Consider the following 16,602-nt stretch of genomic DNA (forward strand, 5'->3'; position numbering starts at 1 on the left):
GAGGATGCCTTTTGGGAGAAAGAGAGAAATGAGATAATAAAGGCAGTGGCCCGGTTGTAACGAGAGGGTAAAGCGGTGGAAGGGGTGAGCAGCTTCAAGTTAGAACATAGAACATAGAACAATTACAGCACAATTCAGGCCCTTCGGCCCACAAAGCTGTGCCGAACATGTCCCTACCCTGTTCCTGGGTGTCAACATCTCAGAGGATCGATCCTGGACCCAACGCATTGATGCAATCATGAAGAAGGCACGCCAGTGGCTCTACTTCATTAGGAGTTTGAGGAGTTTCTGTATGTCATCAAAGATTCTTACAAATTTCTATAGATGTACGGTGGAGAGCATTCTGACTGGTTGCATCACCACCTGGTGTGGAGGCTACAATGCACAGGATCGCAAGGGGCTGCAGAGGGTTGTAGACTCAGCCAGCGCCAACATGGGCACAACCCTCCGAAGACATCCTCAAGAGGTGGTGCCTCAAGAAGGCGGCATCCATCACTAAGAACCCTCACCATCCAGGACATGTCCCCTTCACGTTACTACCATCGGGGAGGGGGTACAGGAGCCTGAAGACCCACGCTCAACGATTCAGGAACAGCCTCTTCCCCTCCGCCATCAGATTTCTGAACAGTCCATGGACCCATGAACTACCTCATTGTTCCTTATTTTTGCACTATTTATTCATTTTTGTCATTTATAGTCATTTTATGTCTTTGCACTGTACTGCTGCCGCAAAACGACAAATTTCACGTCATCTAAGTCAGTGATAATAAATCTGATTGTGAGTCTGATTCTGATTCTGATTCTAAAGAGAGTGCGGGAACTGAGGCAACCGGGTGAATAAATCTTTCAAAGAGTACATGGACCCTGGGAATCATAAATAGAGGTACAGAGTGGAAAAGGAGGGAAGGTGCACAGAACAATGGATCCACCACAAATGGAGCACTGCATCCAATTCTGGTCACCACACTTTGGGAAGGTGAAGGTCCCAAAGAGCATGTGGGAGAATTTTGCAGAAGTGGTTCCGAGGATGAGGATCTCAGCTCCAGGATTGATTGGAGGTGCCCTGAGCAGTTCTCGGAGCAGGGAGGCTGAGGCGACAGTTTATTGAATTATCCACAAATGGGACCAGCTTCCCTCTATTCCCTTTTCCAAGAGAGCAGAGAGAAGCTGTTCTCATTAGCAGGTAGTTCAAGAAACAGGGTGCAGGGATGTAAAATCTTGCACAAAAGGTATAAGGGGAAAGTGAGAAAAGTCTTCTCCGCAGAGAGCAGTAAAGATTTAAGATTCACTACCTGCAGAGCTGGTGGAGATAGAATCAACTGGGGCTCCGCTTCAATCTCAGGTTCCCAGCTGTTTTAAGAAGACCACTATCATCCCAGTACCAAAGAAAAACAAGGTAACGTGCCTCAATGACTACCGACCAGTGACTCTGATGTCCACCATCATGAAGTGCTTTGAGAGGTTGGTCATGGCACACATCAACTCCAGCCTCCCAGACAACCTCGACCCACTGCAATTTGCCTATTGCCGAAACAGGTCTACAGCAGATGCCATCTCCCTGGCTCTACACTCATCTCTGGAGCATCTGGACAGTAAAGACATCTACATTAGACTATTGTTTATTGACTACAGCTCTGCCTTCAATACAATAATCCCAAGCAAGCTTGTCACCAAACTCCAAGATGTAGGACTCAACACCTCCCTCCGTAACTGGATCCTTGACTTTCTAACCAACAGACCGCAATCAGTGAGGATAGGCAACAGTACCTCCGACATGATTATTCTCAACACTGGTGCCCCACAAGGCTGCATCCTCAGCCCTCTACTCTACTCCCTGTACACTCACGACTGTGTGGCCAGATTCTGCTCTAACTCCATCTACAAGTTTGCAGATGATACCACCATAGTAGGCCATATCTCAAACAGCGATGAGTCGAAGTACAGGAAGGAGATAGAGAGCTTAGTGGAATGGTGTCATGACAACAACCTTTCCCTCAATGTCAACAAAACAAAAGAGCTGGTCATTGACTTCAGGAAAGGAGGCGGTGTACATGCACCTGTCTACATCAATGGTGCCGAGGTCAAGAGGGTTGAGAGCTTCAAGTTCCTGGGAGTAAACATCACCAACAGCCTGTCCTGGCCAAATCACGTAGATGTCACAGCCAAGAAAGCTCACCAGTGCCTTTACTTCCTCAAGAGGCTAAAGAAATTCGGTTTGTCCCTTTTGACGCTCACCAACTTTTATTGATGCACCATAGAAAGCATCCTATCTGCATGCATCATGGCTTGGTACAGCAACTGCTCTGCCCAGGACTGCAAGAAACTGCAGAGAGTTGTGGACACAGCCCAACGCATCACGGACACCAGCCTCCCCTCCATGGACTCTGTGTTTACCTTTCGCTGTCTTGATGAAGCAGCCGGCATAATCAAATACACCACCCACCCAGGTCATTCTCTCTTCTCTCCTCTCCCATCGGGTAGAAGATACAGGAGCCTGAGGGCACGTACCACCAGGCTCAAGGACAGCTTCTACCCCACTGTGATAAGACTATTGAATGATTCCCTTATATGATGAGATGGAATCTGACCTCACGATCTACCTTGTTGTGACGTTGCACCTTATTGCACTGCACTTTCTCTGTAGCTGTGACACTTTGTACTGTTATTGTTCTTACCTGTACTACCTCAATGCACTCTGTGTAATGAATTGACCTGTACGATCGGTATGCAAGACAAGTTTTTCACTGCACCTCGGTACAAGTGACAATAATAAACCAATACCAAAACCCCAAAAAAACCAAACAACTGTATCAGCACTTGTGAGAGAATAGTCTGCAAGACCACAGGACAATGAGATTAACAGGATTGGTCTACCAGGAGCCAGCAAAGACTCAATGGGCCAAATGTCCTCCACCTATGTTGTATCAATTCTATTATTCAATGATACAGGGATAGGAAATGGCCATTCAGCCACTCTTACCCTGATTTGCCAATCAGTGAGATCACAGCTGATCTATATCTCCTTGCCTTGGTTCTCACAGCACAAAAACAGGCCTTTCGGCCCATCATGTCGATGCCGACCATCAAATGCCTACCTACGCTAAGCCCATTCACCAGCACTGGCTCTATAACCTACTATCCCTTGGAGATTCATGTGGCCATCTGGATACTTTGTAAGTGTTGTGAAAGTCTCTGCCAGATTCCTGAAGGAGAAGGTTCTTCCTCAGATCCTCTCTAAACTTCTTAGCCTTTACCCTTAGTTTTAAGGTCCATTGTCTACCCTATCTTTAACCTTTAGAACCCTCTTCCCCGAGGAGAATCAGCCAACCTGTTTTGGAATGTTTAAGTTGATTGCTGGTCCTGGGCAGCTCCAGGAGAAGGCACTGAGTCTGAGAACTTCACACAGGGAAATGAAACTAGCAATGTTTCAAACACACAGCAGGTTGAAGAGATGAGATTGGTTAATGTCTAACATGCTGAACATTGTCAGAATATCAACACGCCCCTTTACTAAATAAAAATGAAATGGTGACAAATGAGTATTGTGAACATTTGAGAGATTTTTTTCTCTTCTGTCAGGGATGTGGAGACACGCTGAGGAGGGGAGGGTGAGTGTAAGAGTCACACAGCCAAACCTCACATCAGATCAAATTACAGTCATTATCCCAGAGGAGTCCCAGCAAGGACTGAGTGAGTTTCTCACACCTCCCGCACCCCTGGACTGAGCAACTTGCCACAGGACTGATTATGTGGTGAAACACAACCACTGTGTCTCAAAGTTCCTGAGAAATCGACACAACAGTTTAACTTTTGCTCAAAGTTTATTGGTGACACTCAGCTCATTGAAGTTGCTCCACCTTGAAGCTGCCCTTCCTCCCCTGGGGTTGTGGTCACCGGATTTTCTCAGGAACCCATTCCTTGCCTGTGTTAACTCACTCTCAGAGCCCCCACTTTGTAATGCTTTTAATTTTCTAACCCTTGCATTGACACGGCCATTCCTGGATCTATGAAAGGAATCAAGTTCCTGGAAAACATGAAGTGGAATTTCATAGATCGACAAGCCATCGACGATCGACAACTGCATGACAGGTATTTGGGTACACTGTATTGCTGCACATGGGAGCAGCACGCTGTCAGTGAGAGTGAAAACAGGCCGTAAATGGAAGACACGTAGCCCGAGGCGGCAACGGCGGTATGACAAAAATTTGGCAGATCAAGGAATCCCTACATTCCATTATGACCTTTTCCCTCCCTCTCTCTCTGTTGACTCCTTCAGCCCCCACAATCTCCTTAGACCTCTGCACCCCTAAAATTCTGACCTCTCTCACATCCGCAGCCTCCATCACTCTGCCCCTGGCTGCCCTGCCTTCAGCTCCCTGGGCCACGAGCTCTGGAATTCACTCCCTAACCTGCTCCTCTTCCTAAATAACCTCCACCTCTTCAACTAAGACTTTGACCACCTGCTCCAATATCGCTTTATGAAGTCCAGCGGTGGTTTTTACGGTCATAGAATATTTGCAGCACAGTGGGAGACATTGGTAAGAAAAGCGAATGCTATGTTGGCATTCATTTCGAGAGGTATAACGTATAAAAGTAAGGAAATGTTGATGAAGCTCTGTGGGGCACTGGTGAGACCTCATTTGGAATACTGTGTGCAGTTTTGGGCCCCTTATCTTAGGAAGGATGTGCTGATGTTGGAGAGGGTTCAGAGAAGATTTACGAGGATGACTCCCTGAATGAAAGGGCTTACATATGGTGAGTCCAGGACTAGAGGGCACAATCTTAGAATTAGAGGGTACCCATTCAAAACAGAAATGAGGGGAAATTTCTTTAGCCAGAGGATCGTGGATTTATGAAATTCCTTGCCACGTACAGCTGTGGAGGCCCGATCACTGGGGGCGTTTAAGGAGGAGATTGATAGGTGTCTAATTAGTCAAGGTATCAAGGGATATGGGGAAAAGGCTGGAAATTGGGGCTAGATGGGAATAGTTTAGTTTAGCTCATGGTGAGGTAGTGGAGCAGACTCGATGGGCTGAATGGCCTACTTCTGCTCCTTTGTCTTGTGATCTTGTGATTTGGCCCATCGACCTCTTTGCAAGACCAGTCTGTTTATCCCCATTTCCCAGACCCTCCCTCAAGTGTTTATCCAATCTCCATTTGCAAGTGATGAGTCTGCTCCCAGCGCCCTCTCGGGACACCACCCAGACCTTGTTCGCTCGCCATGGGAATGGCTTATCCTCCTGTCACTCCTGACTCTTCGGCCAACGACCATCTGTGGTTCTCCAGCCATCCACCAATGGGAACAGCTTTACTCTGTTTTTCTGGACCCAATGATTTTTGTCTACACTCTGGTCTCACATTTTGCTACATCACCAGAAACAGATTTTCTCATAGCTGCTTGTGGGATCTAGCTCTGTGCAAATTAATGGCCACTTTTCCTACGTTATGACAGAGACAACACTTCATAAATATTCCATTGGCTGTAGGACATTTTTGCAGTGTAGTTTGCAACATTTTGAGTGCAGAAATAAATGTGGTCACATTTATTTAATGTCTAGAATTCGCTTTAAATGAAGTCAGGTCTCACTGCCGAGTGTTACCTTCCATGCTAATAGCCATCTGTTAGTCTGTCAACTTATGGACTTTCATTAAGTTAAAAAGTGGACTTTTGAAAATGAGCCAACTTGTTGCAGGCACACCAGGACCAGGACCAGGACCAGGACCAGGACCAGGACCAGGACCAGGACCAGGACCAGAACCAGGACCAGGACCAGGACCAGGACCAGAACCAGGACCAGGACCAGGACCAGGACCAGGACCAGGACCAGGACCAGGACCAGGACCAGGACCAGGACTGAATGACATCTACTGACAGGCAAACACTGATGTGGCCTGTCATAGGGATTCAAAGGGAATGTGAGTGAGCAAAGTGGGACCAGGATCCCAAAATGGTCAGGTAACAGAGGTGTGTGTGTGTGTGTGTGTGTGTGTGTGTGTGTGTGTGTGTGTGTGTGTGTGTGTGAGAGAGAGGGAGAGAGAGAGAGAGATTCTCTGTCTGTTGCTGCCTATTGGAGTTAAAACATACACACAGAGGGGGAGAGAAGGGAGTTTAGATAAGGTAACAATCTCCACATAAAGGCCTAACATGTATGGAAAGCTTTGAGGATATCCCCTGTGGTGAGCAATGAAGCTCAGATAAAGCAGATTGTGCTCCTGCTGCACCATTGGGACTGACACCATGTGGTGTCCCTGAGGCCACTGGGGCACGGCCTGAACACTAAATCCTTTTTCCACCAACATGTTTTAAGTGAAATCGTACAGCCTCATCCCCAACAGCAGACGGCTCGTCGGTACTGGAGTCACCTCACTGGTGACTCAAACACCTGAGCTCCTGGGCTGGTTACCCAGCACAGAACGAGAAAGCTTGGCTGCACCTCATTCCTTGCTCCAGAATGAACCACAAGGCTTTGGTCTGATGATCAGATGAAGCTGTTTTTTTTCCACCTGAAGCTGGCTATTGAGACCTCATCAAACTGGAGTGCTCCCTCAGCTGGATCTCCTTCAGTTATTACACACCTGCAGCATTCTAAAGATAACGGGATGATTCCCACCATTTGCAACATGCCAACGCATCATCAAAGCAAATCGTCCCCATGTGCTAATCAAATCATTCTCACACTGTGTCAGTAGCCAATCAAAACACTATCACAGTGTCAGTAGCCAATCACAACACTATCACACTGCATGAGTAGCCAATCAAAATACTACCACACTGCATCAGTAACCAATCAAAACACTATTATACTGCATCAGTAGCCAATCAAATCACTTTTACAGTGCCTCAGTAGTTAATCACAGCACTGGCATGCTGGAACAGTAGCCAATTACAACAATATCACATTGTGTCACTAGCCAATCACATCACCAGAGTGAATACTGACATCCTCTGTCAGCCAATGAGGTGGAGACGTCACAAGCCTCCCAGGAGGACGCACAGCAAACAATCTGCTTGCTCTATTTAAATAACAAACAGTCTACAGAGTCTATTTAAACAGATAAGTCTGCTGTCTATTTACATAAAGCAGTCCATTTAAACAAGAAAAAAGAGCCTTGTTAAACAACACACAACAGAAGGAGTCTAGTTTAAATGTGTCTCCATTAGTCACTGTTCCCATGGACTGCGACACTGTAGTGCATCAAAACAGGTGCAATAAATGCTCGTCACACAGCTTCAGTTGATGTGACAGACGTGGAAGTCAAGTCGGACACACAAGCAGAATTCACACTTGTCGGAATTTCTGGAGGGACGTCGAACAACGTGGGTACGCACATCGTCTCGTTTCACTCTGAAAACGCAGCTTCAGTCAGCAAAGGCTCAATAATCGGTTGGGAACTGTGGGATTTCTCAGCCAAGGAGTCATTGGGTTCTCTGGCAGGAGAGCGGGCAACCAGAGGACAAGCAGCCGGGGGGAGAGGAGAGGAGAGGAGAACTGTCACATGCTGAGTGGTTTGAAAGGCATAGTCTGTAAGGAGATCCTGCAGGAACTTTCAAAACCAGAACCAAGTAAATATTTGAAGGAGAAAATGGTGAATGAGAAAGGCTGGGGGATTGGAATTAATTCAAAGAACTGTCATGGACAGGATGCACTGAGTGGACTCTCTCTGTGCTCCATTGTCTGTGATCCCATTATACACCGACATCTCACACACTGTGAGGTTGGGTAGGTCACAGCTCAGGGGGTCGGTGGTTTGTCTGCCAGATCTGGTGGTCAATCACACTGGAGCTCCCACACTGCTCTCACTGGAAGTGCAGAGCCCAGGGGCCAGAGGGATGGGCAGAGGAACTTCTTCTCCCAGATGGTGCTGAATCTCTGGAATTCTGTACCCTGAGACTCAGTGATCCAGTCTCCACAACCCTCAGGGTACAGAATTCCGAGGGTTGTGGAGACTGGATCACTGAGGAGGTAGATACATTCTGGAAGAGCAGGGAGTTGAGGGCGATGGGGATCTGGCACAGAAGGGATGAGGCCTGGGGCAGATCAGCCATGATCATATTGAATGGTGTGGCAGGCTTGAGGGGCCGAGTGGCCCCCTCTTGCTCTTCCTGTCCTGTGTTCAGATGGTGGACAGAGCAGTGTTGCATTGCATGGCTAGGAGCAGGAAGAGGAAAGAATGTTCTGCATAATGACTGGTGGATGGTTCTGGAGGTGGGTCTTCCTGTGAAATGTAACTCTGGGAGGCAGTGGGAATGTAACCTTGTCATTCCCAGAGTCCATCCTTCGAAAGATTCATCACCTCCTGACATTCCATTCTGGAGATAGTTTCTTGCTGGAGTTCATTTTGCTTTCAGCGAGAAGCTGCTCCTGATGGACACTCCGATTGTCAGTTACCTGACCGGGAGACTGCCGGCTCCATAATGCAGTCGATGTCAGGCAGTACTTGTCCGTGTGTCACTGAATCCAAGCAACGCCAGCATCCAAACATCTCCATGGATCTAGAGTTGCATAGCAACCAGCAAACCTGTACCAGTGCAGCCAATCAGAAAGGGAGGTCCTGGTCCAATGAAGGCACTGTTGTCCAGGGAAACACGGAATTAGGAATCTGTGGTTGGGGCCAACATCTGCCCCTATAGTTGAACTTTGACCCTATCAGGTCAGCCAGGAAGAAGAAAGCAGACTGTATTTTTATAGCAGCCTTCACGAACTCAGGATGAACCAGAACAGCCAATGATGTTGCAGTATGGTCAATCACTGGTCACGTGGCAGACAACTTGCACACAGCAAGATCCCACACAACATAACTTAATCCTCAAATACTGCTGATGCTGGAAATTTGAAATGAAAGCAGGGAATGCCAGAAACACTCAGCTTCTGTGGAGAAAGAAGCAGAGTTAATGTTTCACCTCGATGATCTTTCATTTACTCAGCCGCAGAATGTGAATGTTGCCAGGAGTTCGCCTGTTATTGGGCATCCCTGACTACCTTTGGTTTGTTTGGCCATTTCAGTCAATCACATTGCAATGTGACTGGAGTCACATATAGGCCAGAGTGGTAAAGGACACAGTCCCTTCCTTAAAGGACATTAGTGTCCTGATCAGCTTTTTCTGGTCATTGTGATCTCAGCTAACTTCAGAACATTTGTTGAAATAAATTTAAACTCCTCACCTACCATAGATTACCTGCCAATCACTCATTGCTATCAGCAGAATGATTACTATTGATCTGCACAATGAGGGAAACCCCTGGCAGACAGCACCACAGGGGACCTTTCAAGCAGGATCCTGGTCTAACACCCCCTCATGCCTCTGACAGTGCAGCACTCCCTCAGTGACGCATTGGAGAGTCAGCCGTGAAATGAACTTGACAAATGACAAGGACTTTTATACCTACATCTCCCGATGTTGACATCCTTGTGTTTCAAAGACAAAAGTGCAGCTTACTGAGCTACAGGGAACACTGTGTCTGGGCTTCAGCCAGTGTGAACATCTCAACCACAGTCAAGCAGAACATGGAACACAAAACAGTACAGCACAGGAACAGGCCCCTCGGCCCACCAGGTCTGTGCTGACCATGATCCAATTTAACCTAACCCCATTTGCCTGCACGTGGTCCATGTCCCTCCATCCCCTGCCTGTTCATGTGCCTGTCTGAAGGCCTCTTAAGCATTGTTACCATTTCTGGCTGCACTTCTTCCCCTGGCAGCTCATTGAAGGCACCTACACTCTGCGTGTGAAAAACTTGCCTGGGGTGACCAGGAACAAACTGATGCAGTAGTTTTTCCTCCTCCCCCTCTGTCTGGGCTCATACACGCAGAACGATCGGCACAGGAGGTCCCCAGACATCACCCACCCGGGACAAGCTACCAGCCTTGCCCAGGGTGACCAGACAAAAAATAGTAGAGAAATTAAACTCTCTGTAAATCAAAACATCTGGAAATACTTCAGGTCCACCTGAAGCGTTGACTCTGTTTCTCTCCCCACAGATGCTGCTTGACCTGCTGAGTGTTTCCAGCATTGTTGGTTTTGTTTCCCTGTAGGGCCCGTACATGGGCTTTGGTTTGAAGCTGGCTTCTGATGATTGAACAATAACCAGGAGGCACGGCTTATGGGAATCCAGCATGGGCTGTGATCTTGCAGCTGAACTTAATCCTCAAACAAACTACTGCAAATGATGGGACTGGAAGACAACGGACACACGCGGCAGCTCAGGCAGCATCTGTGGAGAGAGAGCCAGAGCTAACGTTTCACATCTCCGACCTTTCATAGACCTGAAACAGTAACCCTGCTTCACTCTCCATGGATTGAGGACATATTAGGACAGGTGACCCCTGTTAGACCCTGGAGATGATGTTGTCCAGAAGATTCTTCGGAAGTCAAGAATGAGGAGCAAATCTTATGGTTGCAGCTGTTTTATTAAATGTCCATCATGGTACAGGTCAGACAGCATCAGCCTGAACCAGCCAGCAAGGCAAGTAAAGAAGTAACAAAAGAACTTGAGCATAGGCTTTTCTTTTATACTGCAGATGGGTCTAAACCAACCTTAGATCAGGACACCTGTGAACAGCTACTGACTGTCACACCTCAGCTTTGCAGACAAAGAAAGTACAAAGTATAGAACTAGAGATAGAACATAGAACATTACAGCACAGTACAGGCCCTTCAGCCCACAATGTTGTGCCAACATTTTATCCTGCTCTGAGATCTATCCAACCCTTCCACATAGCCCCCTATTTTTCTATCACTCATGTGTCTATCTAAGAGTGTCTTAAATGTCCCTGATGTATCTGCCCCCACAACCTGTGCCGGCAGTGCGTTCCACACACCCACCACTCTCTGTGTATAAAAAAAAACTTACTCCTTATACCTTCCTCCAATCACCATAAAATTATGTCCCCTCCTGTTAGCCATTGTCACCCTGGGAAAACGTCTCTGACTCTCCACTCAGTCTATATCCCTTATCATCTTGTACACCTTATCAAGTCACCTCACATTTTCCTTCGCTCCAAAGAGGAAAGTCCTAGCTCGCTCAACCTATCCTCATAACACATGCTCTCCAATCCAGGCAGCATCCTGGTAAATCTCCTCTACACCCTCTCTAAAGCTTCCACATCTTTCCTATAATGAGGTGACCAGAAATGAACACAATACTCCAAGTGTGGTCTAACCAGAGTTCTGTAGAGCTGCAATATTGCCTCATGGCTCTTGAACTCAATACCCTGACTAATGAAGGCCAACACACTATATGCCTTCTTAACAACCCTATCGACCTGCGCGGCAACCTTGAGGGATCTATGGACGTGGACCCCAAGATCCCTCTGTTCCTCCACACTGCTAAGAGTTAACCTTGTAACCTTGTATTCTGCCTTCAAATTTGATCTTCCAAAGTGAATCACTTCACATTGTTCCGGGTTGAAATCCATCTGCCACTTCTCAGCCCAGCTCTGCATCCTATCAATGTCCTGTTGTAACCTATAGCAACCTTCTACACCATCCATAACACCACCAACCTTCGTGTCATCTGCAAGCTTACTAACCCACCCTCCCACATCCTCATCCAAGTCATTCATAAAATTCACAAAGAGCAGAGTTCCCAGAATAGATCCCTACGGAACACCACTGGTCACCGACCTCCAGGCAGAATACGCTCCATCTACCACCACCCTCTGTTTTCTATGGTGAGCCAATTCTGACTCCACACAGCCAAGTTTCCCTGGATCCCATGCCTCCTGACCTTGGATATATCCCATCCGGCCCCAGTGACTTACCTATCCTAATGTTTTTCAAAATTTCCAGCACATCCTCTTTTTTCACATCGACATGCTGTAGTGTATCAGCCTGTCGTACGCCATCCTCACGAATGTCAAGGTCTCTCTCTCTCTGGTGAACACTGAAGCAAAGTATTCATTAAGGATCTCCCGTACCTCTTCCGACTCCAGGCACAAGTTTCCCCTTTTATCCCTGATCGGTCCTACCCTCACTCTAGTCATCCTCCTATTCTTCACATACATATAGAATGCCTTGGGGTTTTCCTTAATCCTACTCACCAAGGACTTCTCATGCGCCCTTCTAGCTCTCCTAAATCCATTCTTAAGCTCCGTCCTGGCTACCTTGTAACTCTCCAGAGCCCTGTCTGATCCTTGCTTTATAAACCTTAGGAAAGTTTCTTTCTTCCTCTAGACAAGAAATTCTACATCTCGTGTCAACCACAGTTCCTTCACTCTACCATCCTTACCTTGCCTCAATGGGACAAACCTATCCAGAGCCCCATGCAAGTACTCCCTGAACAACCTCCACATTTCCACTGTGCACTTCCCCAAGAACATCTGTTCCCAATTTACGCTCCCAAGTTCCTGCCTAACAGCATCATAATTCCCCCTCCCCCAGTTGAATACTTTCCCATATCGTCTGCTCCTGACCCTCTCCACGGCTATGGTAAAGGTCAAGGAGTTATGGTCACTGTCTCCAAAATGCTCTCCCACCGAGAGATCTGAAACTTGATCAGGCTCATTGCCTAGTACCAGGTCCAGTATGGCCCCTCCTCTAGTCAGCCTGTCCACATACTGTGTCAGGAATCTTTCCTGGACATACCTAACAAACTGCCCCATCTATCCCCTTTACACTACGGAGGTGCCAATCAATATCAGGAACGTTGAAATCACCCGTGACAACAGCTCTGTTATTTTTGCACCTTTTCAAAATCAGCCTCCCTATCTGCTCCTCAGTGTCTCAGCTGCTATTGGGGTGGGTTGGGGTGGGGGGAGGGGTCCGTTGAATACTCGCAATAGAGTGAACGCTCCCTTCCTGTTTCTGACTTCCACCCACACTGACTCAGTGGACAATCCCACCAGGACATCCTCCCTTTCTACAGCTGTGACACTGTCCCTGATCAGCAAAGCCACTCCCCCACCTCTTTTACCTCCCGATACTTCTCACATTAAAGCAGACACACTTCAGCCCATCCGACTGACTGCAATTTTGCCCTTTCAACTGCCTATCCTTCCTCACAGTCTCTCTACACTCTGCATCTACTCGTACACTAAATCCAGCAACCTCTAACCTATTGCTCAGGTTGCCATTCCCCTGCCAAATATTAGTCACCCTCCAGTTCAGGTGTAACCCGTCCCTTTTGTACAGGTCGTACCTTCCCCAGAAGAGATCCCAATGATCCATAAATCTGAAGCCCTACCCCCTGCTCCAACTCCTCAGCCACGCATTCATCTGCCAAATCATCCTATTCTTACCCTCACTGGCTCATGGCACAGGCAGCAATCCAGAGATTACTGCCCTTGAGGAACTGCTTTTCAGTTTCCTACCTAACTTTCTGTATTCCCTCTTCAGGACCTCACCTCTTTTCCTATTGATACCACCTATACTACAAGTTACTGAAAGTTTACAGACAAACAGGTGATTATTCAAACATATAAAACAAACATAAAGAAAGCTAAAACTATAAGGAAGACACGATAGAAACAACAATCTGGACCCTAATCCAACACCCGCTCCCCAAGCTTAGTAAGAGAGGGTTTAAGGAGCAAGGAGAGGAGATGGAGAGAGCTGGGGAGGGAATTTTGGAGCTCAGGGGGTCAGGCTGCTGAAGCCACAGCCCCCAGCAGTGGAGGGAGCAATTCAGAGATGATCACGAGGACAGATTCGGAGAAGCTCTGAGATGCTGGAGGGTGTGGAGACTGGAGGAGGTCACGGAGAGAGGGAGGGACACGACCACAGAGGATGAGGGTTTGAGAGCCGAGGTGGTGTTTGATCAGGAGCCAGGTGAGGTGAGTGAGCGCACTGAGTGACGGGTGGTAGGACTCAGAGCTGGTTAGGAGGCAGTAGAGGTAGTGAGGAGGAGGGAGGGGTGGTTTTGGAGAGGGCGGGGTGATGATGAGTTGCAACAAGAGGCTTTCATTTCACGTAGATATTATTACAAATCCTCCAGAGGACACAAACATCTGACACTTGGCATCTACCTCTTGTCCCAACTTGCTTATTGTAATTTGCTGCAGCAACAATTGCAACCTTCTGCGACCATTGGCCACAAGGTGGCACAGTGGAGCAGCAGGTCGAGCTGCCGCCTCACAGCTCCAAGGACACGGGTTCGATCCCGACCTCCGGCGCTGTCTGTGTGGAGTTTGCACGTCCTCCCTGTGACCATGTGGGTTTCCCCCGGGTGCTCCAGTTTCCTCCCACATCCCAAAGATGTGAATTGCCCCCAGTGTGCGAGAATCTGATGGGAATGTGGGGAGAATAAAACAGGTTCGGGTAGGATTGGTGTAAACGAGGCGTGAAGGAGTCCTGCGTATTCTACATTACTCATTATTTCCATGCACTATCTGCTAGTTCATCCTTACTGTGTATCTAACCCATTCTGTCTTTGCCCTAGGAGTGTTTGACACGAAAGTGTTGAGGGAGCTTTACTCTGTATCTAACAGTTTTTTATTTCAAACTATATTTGACAATAAAATTCTCCCTTCCTACCTTGTCGTAGCCCTTGCACCTTACTGTCTCCCTGCACTGCACTTCCTCTGTAACTGTAAAACTATATTATGCAGCAGTCATTATTTTCCCTTTGTACTACATCAATGTACTAATATTTGGAATGATCTGTCTGGACGGCAGCAAACAAAAGCTTTTCACTGTATCTTGTTTCAATGTTTTTCACTGTATCTTGGTACATGTGACAATAGTAAACCAATTGCCAATTACCAAATCTATAATAGATAAATACAGGATGTGTACAAGTTCAAGTTCACCATTGTGGGCACATATACTCAGGGAGCGAGTGCCATGAAAAGGAGCATTTTGCAGCAACAGCAATACCACATTACAAACGTGACAAACATAAGTTAACATAAACCTGAATTAACATAAATTATACGTAACTTACTTGACAAAATAAACAAAAGTAGATGTATCGACATTAGTGCAAATAATTAGTGTCAGTAGCAAGTTTTATAACAAGTAATGTTATTCCATTCCCTAACAAATCACATCGTCAGCGATCATCCATGTACAAATAAAGCAAATAGTTAATTAAGTTATGTGCAGTGGTAGGAGGGCCCTGAACTGTGGCCCTTCCCATTGGAGCCCCTATTGCCGTCTTTGCCCTCAGAGTGTTTCTGACCCACGACTGGAGTCTTTGACAGGACAACCTAGTGGGAGCTTTACTCTATTTCCAGCCCACGCTGGGAGTCTTTGATACAGAGGGAGCAACACACTGAATGTCACTTGTGTGTGACGGGACAGTGTTGAGGGAGTTTAATGCTACACCAGCTCCATCTCTTGCTATAATTCACTCATTAATCACCCTGACCTCTTTGCCAGCATTGGGTTTCCTGCCTATTTTGGTCCAATACTCTCCCTCGAAGTGCCGTGATGATATAGAAATGGAGGTTTGATTTTCGTTTTATGAATGGAGGTTGCTGTATCCTCTGATGCATTGCATTCCGGCCATTTTAATATGTCTATTAAAGTTTTGACAGGCAGTGCAGAACGTTGTAAGTGGGATCTAAGTGTAAACACATTAACCACTCACTAAAATTAACTGAAATTGAAATAAGGTGGTGTCAAAAAGTAACTGATTGACTAACATTAATGCATTGTTATTGCTAGTTATAAAAGCTGGAAGGTAAAGATTTACATACTGATGTCTGTTGGGTTGGTCTTTCTAAAGCATTGACGATTCTGAGATTCTGACAGTTACAATTCTGTCATGGAGCAATACAGCACGGAAGCAGGCCCTTCGACCCAACTGGTCCATGCCGACCAAGATTCCCATCTAAGCCAGTCCCATTTGCCTGCGTTTGGCCCATATCCCTCCAAACCTTTCCTGTCCCTGTACCTGCCCAAGTGTCCTTTAAATGTTGTTTTGTATTTGCTTCAACTACTTCCTCAGACAGCTCCTTCCACATACCCACCACCCTCTGCGAAGCACCCCTTTTATATCTCTCCCCTCTCACCTTAAACCTATGCCCTCTAGTTTCTGGTTCCCTTTTCCTGGGAAGGACTGTGTTCATTCACCCTACCTCTGTCCCTCATAACCTTATACACCTCTATAAGGTCTCCCCTCTGTTTCCTACACTCCAATGAATAAAGTCCCAGCCTGCCCAACCTCTCCCAATAATTCAGGGCCTCGCGTCCTGGCAACATCCTCGTAAATCTTCTCAGCACTCTTTCCAGCTTAATGACGTCCTTCCTATAACAGGGTAACTAAACTGTACACAATATCACAAACCTCCCAAGTGATTAAATCCACTCAAATTAAGCGAAGGCTGAATGATGCCTAGGGTTTGGAATTCTTGGTTTGTGTGGCAAATCCATCAATCCAAGTTCAAGTTCAAGTTTATTGTCATGGGCACACACACCCAGGGTGTAAATGCCGTGAAAATGAACACTTTGCAGCAGCAGCACAGTACATTCCAAACGTGACAAATCTAAGTTACATAAACTTAAGTTAACATAAATGAGACATAAATTACGTGACAAAATTAACACAACGACGTTACTGCAGGTTGTGGGAAATATCATCCAAGGTGGTGTTGGGGTTTTTCAGGTGGGTTCAAGAACCTGACGGCAGTGGAGAAGAAGGTGTTGTTGAACCGTGAGGT

This window comes from Pristis pectinata, chromosome 35 (assembly GCF_009764475.1).
Source record: "Pristis pectinata isolate sPriPec2 chromosome 35, sPriPec2.1.pri, whole genome shotgun sequence".
Taxonomy (NCBI): Eukaryota; Metazoa; Chordata; class Chondrichthyes; order Rhinopristiformes; family Pristidae; genus Pristis; species Pristis pectinata.